We start from the raw sequence: 8,140 nt of genomic DNA, 5'->3' as shown, positions 1-8,140 counted from the left end.
CTCCAATGCTTGCCGCTCCCCCAGCCCCTGCCGCTGACACTACCGCGGCTACCTGAGGCAGCTCCCTGTTCGCTGCCACTGCCTGTGGGCAGTCACCATGCCCCGGCAGCATCCTGGTGCACGTGTCATTTGTGGCATGTGACATTTGCAGCGGGCTAGGTGTGTCTATATGAGATGCTAGGTCACTGTAGCAATGAGCTACAGCGATGTCGTTCATCCCTGTGGTAACGTAGCGTTGGTGGGCTTTAGCTGTGATACTGCCACTACTGTCCAGTAGCAGTGAGCTCCTGAGCATTACCTCATTGCTACTGCGCAGTAGGGTTTGAAATGATCCATGCGCCTTCAGGACTGTGCAGTCCTGGTGAGTACTGCACGTTCATTTAGTTCTTGGTAAAAGAAGTACTGAATGACTGCACAGTAAAAACGGCCCAGTGGGGCAGACGTGTAGATGACTGTGCACGCTGGATGCTGCGTGTAGCGTGGGTCAATGAGCCCAATCTAGACAAACCCCAAGTCTAGTACACGGGGCTGGCCTGGCACAGGTATTACATGAAGCATATATCCCTGTGCAGCCTCATGCTATGTACAGCCCATGCCAGGCAGGCTCCACAAGGCTCATCAAGGGATCAGAGACTCATTCATGGACCTGATTTCTCTTGATCCAAACCTGACAGATGCCAGTGCCTGATATGACAATATGTGTGTCTGTCCTTCAGCCTCCACGCTAACTTACTGTACTGGTGGTTCAGTGGGACAGGGGTTAGTTGGAGTCCAGCAGCTAGAAGATATATGGTGTTTGGAATTTGCTCTCTTCATGGATGTTCCCATGGCCAGAAACATTGATCCCATCAGGGGAGAAATTTAAAAATATCAACCTTTCCCATTCTGCAGATTGTGATTTTTTTTTTTTTTTTTTTTTTATGATGAACCGAATAGTCCCAAGATATTTCATTTTGACCTTATCAGTTTTGTCTGGAGTTCATCACAGCAGTTGACAGTCTAGAGCCCATGAAGCCATTGTATCCACCCTGTGGAGGAAGGACTTTCGGTAACATGGGGCTTCTCTTACCCTGTGTGGTGCTGTGCTTCAGCTGGGCAGCAAAAAGAAGCAGCACTGATGAAAAGTGGTAGTAGTCCAGCATACAACACCAGGTTGAAATTGTATGCTGGATGTGTCATCCAATCTAGAACAGGAGAGCATGCATCTAAATGGCAGCCAGTGTATGGATCTTTGGTTTTCTATATTTTGGCCTGCGCACTGGTAACACCTTTAGTGTATCTTTCTGCCAAACTAATATCATCAACCAGTTCTTCTGTGAAATCCCTCAGCTAATCAAGCTCACTAGCAGCAACTTGGAACATACACAGATTGAGATAATTGCTGTTGGTGTTGGCATAACTTTAGACCTGTATTCTGTTCATAATTGTATCATGCATTCAGATCTTCAACACAGTGCTCATCTGAGCAAGGACAGCACAGATCCATGCTGGATCCAATAATCACTCCAGTTACGTACATCTTTGGTCTCCAACCTTTCAAGAGGAATCGATGACCCCCGTGGGGAGGCGAGGGATGGGAGGGTTGTGGGGGGTGGTGTAGATTGAGGCCCCAGCCCTGCCCCTATCTCCACTCCCTCCCTCACTGCTGAGGCTTGAATCACACCCCACAAGGGTGGTAAGGAATTGGCCAGCCCTGCACAGCCTGGGTGGGGAGGGGACAAAGCCACGAGCGGCTCATCGGCCGAGCGTGGGGAGGTGGGACACACAGCCCGGAAGGGCGGGGGGGCATGTGGCCCCAGATTAGTGTGCAGGGGCTGCATCCATGCTTCATCCTATCCCCCACATACTCAGATGCGTTGTGTGCTGCACACCACTTTACGAAACTGCATCCACCCATGGCTGTTCCCATTTTTATCATGACTTCCATATTGTGCTGTGTCTTTACTGATATAAACAACTTGTAGCAGAATTGTCTCCATGATCACAAGATATACTCATGCCATCCTTTTTTGAAAGCTGAGGGCATTTAGAGAGGTAAACATCTAGAGTAACTCTACCAAACCTAGTTCTCATTCTCGCTCTTTCACCTCCTAGCCCTGGCTCCCAATGTCCTTGCACAGGATTCTGTGGAGTCTATTGAAGATTCCTCAACCAGGTCAAATGCACGTTGTACCATGGAAATTCATGCTTTGGGACTATGCACTGCCAGTCAGAGTGTGATTAAAGCCTTACAGACAGACGGACTAAGGCTTTTACAATATTAGTTGTTTCACCTACATTAAATCTTACCAAGTTAGGTAAAAATTCTGTTAGGGGCGTCCTTAATCTTCAGTCCTTACTCATGCTGTATTTACATTAGACCCATGAGTCTATTGCAGAAGCAATAATCCTAAACATTATCATACAATCAGCAGTGAATATGACCCTAAGGATTGTGACCCTAACTAATCTTGTCCAGTTCTGTCACACTTTCATTATACAGCTTGTGGCAGAAAGCCATCTTGGTTTCTCCCCAAAATCTCTGCCCTGTGATTAAGATGGGCCCAGCACAGAGGAGTCACACCTCAGCCTGTCTCTTTAGGTAACTTGAGCTGGCTGCATTCCTGAGGGAGTGGGGAAAGCTGCTCCCTCTGCCTACATGACTGCCATTAGCTACCTGGGTGAGGGGCATTTACCTGGTGGGCTGGAATCTGCCTGGCAACTCGTGATGTATTTCAAATTGGTTGGCCGACAGCCAACCGGAGCTGGCCTCCACTGGACCAGGTGAATGAGGTCACAGGGGCTATATAAGTTAGGACTGCCCAGGAGGAGGGGGCAGCAGCCATGCCGGGGACTCAGAGGAGCACGACCATCTGAAACTGACTCTCTCCCCAATAACTCATGAGCAAGGAACTGCCTGCCTCCAGAGGGGAAACTTCACCGGCCTTTGGAAGATGCTTGTGAGTAAGCTACTCCGGATCTGATTAGATATCTAGCTGGCAGTAACTGAGGTGCATGATCAAAAGGCTACCTCAGCCAGACTGTTTGCTCTTTAGGATTTCTAGGATATTGCTGAATCTTGTACCCTACTTTCACCCTACCCCTGTAATCAATAAAGTCTTCCTTTGTGACCGGTGTGGGAGACTTATTAAGGGGTGGGTCTAAATTATGCCTAAGAGACCCCTTAGGTCTGCAGACTAAGGGAGACTTTACTTTTTTCCCCCTGACTTGGGGAAGTGCCCCAAGTGCCTGTACTGGGTCGAGTACCTGTAGGACTTTAGGCCTGTGTTTCCCTGAGGACACAGGGCCGAGAGTGAGTCGGTTCTCGGGGTGGTAGCGGCTACGTTACCCCCAGGCTAGCGTGTGTGCTCCAGGAAGGGGGTCGGCTGGACGTAAGGCACCCCTTGGGAGGCATTCAGAGCCTGGAAGGTGGTCGGGCGCAGGGAGGTGGGCGGCCCAACGCAGGAGCGCCCCCTACTGGCCCGCCACACAGTTTACATTTCAAAGACTTTTATTATTACTTTTGTCGCCAACCCACCTTCTCCCTTACCTTCTTAAAAAGAGAAACCCAGACCAGCAGTAAGAAATGTCACTGTCACCTCAAGTTATTTACACCTATTAATACAGCTCAAAAATTACATTTGCTTTCTTTACAATTGCACCAAGTAGCCAATTTATGTTGAGGCTGTGATCCCCAAAAACTCCTGGATCCTTCACATAAATGCTGGATGCCTGGCACTTATCTCCCATTCTGTATTTGTGCTTTTTATTACTTTTTCCTGGATGTAGCATCTTAAATTTGTCCATACTGGCTTTCCCCCTGTTACCTCTGACCCAGTTATCTGATCTATTAAAACCACTCGTATTCCACTCTTGTCCTCCAGGGGGTTTGCAAGCCTTCCCAGGTTGTGTCAATTGCAAATTTCCTCAGGCAGCTCTCTCTTCTGGCATTCAAATCATTCACCATACCATTTAGAAAAACACATCTGACAAGTCCACATCAGCATTTTGGAAATGAAAGGTTCTAATTTAGGTGGCACAAGGAACACCAGACTTTTTGACTTGCACTTCAACAATGTTAACACAAAATGACTCCAGCTGAGTACCACAGTCTTTCTAGCACTGCTGAATGTAGCTGAGAACTGTCGTGTTTCATAAGCAGAATGCACACAACATTATGAAAACTTAATTTCATGACTTAATTATAGATCTAAAGAAACAAAGAAGGACACCAAACACACAAAGTAAAAAGGGACATCCCGTTCATGGAGAGCATCTGCCTTTGGAGCAGTTTTTTCAGAGCACGTTTGATCTCCTTGTTCCTCATGCTATAGATGAATGGATTTACCATTGGAGGAAGCACAGAATAGAGAACAGCTGTCAGAAGATCTGGAGAGGATGGGAAGTTGGAGGTGGGTTTCATGTAGGCGAAGGCACCAGTGGAGATACACAGGGAGACCACAGTCAGGTGAGGCATGCAGGTGGAGAAGGCTTTCTGCTGGCCCTGCTCAGAGGGGATCCTCAATAGTGTGGTGAAGATCTGAACATACAACACAATGATGGAACCAAAAAAGCCTAAAGGTAAAAACATATAAAGCTATCTGTCAGCCTGCCCTACAGAAGACAAATGAGAAGAAAAATGAAATTGTGTAAGAAGACATCCAATGCTCCTACTGTCTCACTGTCTATTTACTTGATGCCATTATTTAAATGCCCTACATATTAGTGATGCAGTAACAAGTAATAGAGTCACAATTCTATACTAATAAATCTTATAATAATTAGAATCACAATTAATAGCAATAAAATAGAAGGGACCTCAAGACTCAAACGCACAAATGCAAGAATGTTACTCCAAAATTATCCCTGGCCAATGTCCATCCAACCTGTTCTTGAAAACCTCCAGTGAAGGTTCAACAACTTCCCTGGGCAATCTATTCCACATCCTCACTCCTCTGAAAACAAGGGTGCTTTTTTCCTCAAATTTAATCTAAAATTACTTTGCTTGAATAGGAAGTTTGACATCCTTCCCAATGCAGCCATGGAGAACTGTTGCTTTTCAGCCACGACTGCATGGCACTGATTCAGATAGTACAAGACTGCCGTGATGTGCCCCCTTAATGGCACTACAGAATCATGGAACCACAAGGGACCTGTGCATTCATCATGTCCAGTCCCTTGCCACGCACAGAAAATTATTGAACTCAGATGTGCTCTTGTCCAGTCTCATGTTGAACACCTCCAAGGAGGTTGACTGCACCACCTCTGCGGGGAGTGTGTTCCAGATTCTGGTGACCACTACAGAGAAGAAGTTTTTCCTTATAGCCAACCTGAAGTTAACCTCTATTAGTTTATGCCCGTGGGTCCTCATCCTCCCTTGCGGTGCCGTCCTGTATAGTTGCTGTCCTAGTTCTTGGTGCTCCCCCCGACATGCTTCTAGGCAGCTATCCAGTCACCTCTCAGACTTCTCTACTCGGCCTGAACAGGCCCAGTTCCCAGAGTCTATCCTCATAGCACCTACTTTCCATGCCCTTATCCATACGGGTAGCCCTTATTTGTACCCTGTCGACTTTACCCACATTCTTCTTGAAGTGTGGTGTCGAGAACCAGGAACAGTACTCCACCTGAGGCTTCACCAGTGCTGAATAGAAAGGGAGGATTACCTCCCTGGATCTAGTGGCCACACATTGGCTGAGGCATGCCAGAGTTTTATTTTCCCTTCTGGCAGCCTCGACACTGTTGGCTCATACCCATCTTCCAGTTGATAGTGACCCCCAGGTCTAATTCAGATGCTGTGCCAGCCAGTAGACCACTACCCAGTGTATAGTTGTGGTGAGGGTTCTCCCTACCCAGGTGAAGGTCCTTGCACTTTCCCCTCCCTGTTTAAACCTTATCTCACTTTGTTATACCCATAAATCTGGTCTGTCAAGGTCATCCTGGATCTTTGTCCTATCCTCTGGTGTGCCCATGTATTCACACATCTTGGTATTGTGTGCTGACATAATCATTGAGCTTTCCACCCCCTTCATTCACATTATTAATGAATATATTGAATAGCACGGGTCCAAGCAGAGATCCCTATCACCTCCCATGTTTTCTAAATAATACTCCCGTTGATCCAGCCCAAAACTGCATTCATGTTTTTGTAGCTACATCAAATTGATGACCCATGTAGAGTCTATAATACACCAGATTCCCAAGACCCTTTTCAACAGTGCTGCCACTAAGCCATTTCTAATCCAGCTTGTATTTACGCTTTTAATTATTCTTTGCTAGCTGCAACAACTTACATTTCTTTCCTTAGTCTTCATCCTGTTGTTTCTAGCCCAGCTTCCCAGCCTGTCTGGATCCATCTGAATTCTGTGCCTGTCCTCTAAAGAGTCGGCGGTTCATCTCAGCTTCACAGATATTTGCCTATATCCAAATAATTGATTACACCAACTGGTAAAGCAATTGATGAGATTTATTAAAGGTGGCACAGATGGTAAACTTCATACATGAAACACGGTTTACACAAAATGACCCAAGTCAAGTGTCATTCTACGTACAAAGCTACAGAATTAACCTACCACATTCATGTTTTGTAAATAGGTGGCACACTATAGCATGAAAACAATAATTTAATGAATGAATTATTATTTCTGGAGTATTTTTTCACAAAACCTTTCGAGCAGTCTCTTCAGGGCAGTTTGGATCTCCTTGTTCCTCATGCTGTAGATGACCGGATTCATCATTGGAGGCACCACACAATACACAACAGCTGCCAGGAGGTCCAGAGGGGACGGGGAGTCAGAGGTGGGCTTCATGTAGGCAATGATGGCAGTGGAAAGAAGCAGGGAGACCACAGTCAGATGAGGAATGCAAGTGGAGAAAGCTTTCTGCCGGCCCTGCTCCGAGGGGATTCTCAACACTGCGGTGAAGATCTGAACATAACGATGAAAGCTAAACACATACTCAAGACAAGGCCTGCCAGCTCTCTGTGGTAGGTATTTGAGAAGGAGAGCTTGAGTAGCTGGGATATTTCACAGAAGAACTGGTTGATGGTATTTGAGTGGCAGAAGGGTAGACTAAAGGTGTTCCCAGTGTGCAGTGCAGAGTAGAAGGCAACAACAACCCAAGCACAAGCAGCCATCTGGATGCAAGCTCTCCTGTTCATTATTATCTCATAATGCAGTGGCTTGCAGATGGCAATATACTGGTATTATGCCATGATGGTGAGGAATGAAAAATTGGCCGCACCAAAGAGGAAGAAGAGAAAGACCTGGGACACACATCCAGCATAGGAAATTGTCCTGGAGTTTAAGAGAGAATTGGCCATGGATTTAGGGACAATGACAGAGATGGATCCAAGGTCAAGGATGGACAAATTTGCCAAAAAGTAGTACATGGGGCTGTGGAGGTGGTGGTCCATAGTTACGACAGTGATAACAAGGAGGTTCCCCACCACAGCTGCCAGGTATGCTGCGAGAAAGATGACAAAGTGTAAGATCTGCAGCTCCCGAGTGTCAGAGAAGCCCAGGAGGAGGAACTCGGTTACAGCCGTCCAGTTGGACATCCTCCATCCCATGGATCTGTGCAAGTCCTGGGTATAACAGAACAAGGGCAGTGGTAAGGAGGAGAGTAACAAACCCAGTGGCTTTCATATCGCCATCAATAAAGCCTCCAAATGTCATGGTATGTGTGTAGATGTTCAATAATTTGCCTTATGGACACCTAGATTTTAATAAACTACTTTTCCCTGACAAGACCTCATATAAAATAAAATATTGTAATATTCCATTCTGGTTTCCCTTCCTGAGATTCTTTGCTCTTGTCCAGTTTATCTCTGACCTCCTCTGCACCAAGCACTAGTCGAGGTCCCCAAAAGCTCAGATAACTCACAGGTCTTTCTCTGCTCCCTCTGTCACTGAACGACTGCAGTAAATCCAACCAGGTTTCTGAGTGAGCAGCTGACCTCAACCCCGCCTTGTAGAAAAGGACCAAAGAAGACGGCAATTTTGCAATTGTTTTCTTCCAAAGGCTCATGGGACTCATTCCCTGGAGTCCTGCACAGCTCAGTAGGAAAAGCCCAGATGGAACCACTCTGAGCTCTACAGAAGTTAGCAGAAGAGCAGAGCTGTGCTCTAGTTTAATCTCCCTCTCAACACAAATCGTGAGAAGG

The 8,140-nt window shown here is 46.5% G+C and overlaps 1 pseudogene; it reads right to left on the bottom strand.

Moving 5' to 3' along the window:
* Positions 1-6,614: 6,614 nt before the first annotated feature.
* On the bottom strand, positions 6,615-7,534 carry LOC149851852 (olfactory receptor 14A16-like; annotated as a pseudogene).
* Between the last annotated feature and the right edge of the window lie 606 nt (positions 7,535-8,140).

The sequence above is a fragment of the Crocodylus siamensis genome, unplaced genomic scaffold (assembly GCF_052110815.1).
Source record: "Crocodylus siamensis isolate JL-2025a unplaced genomic scaffold, ASM5211081v1 HiC_scaffold_124, whole genome shotgun sequence".
In the NCBI taxonomy this organism is placed as follows: Eukaryota; Metazoa; Chordata; order Crocodylia; family Crocodylidae; genus Crocodylus; species Crocodylus siamensis.
Note: the sequence above shows the minus strand (reverse complement) of the source record. Positions and strands in the feature narration are given on the sequence as shown.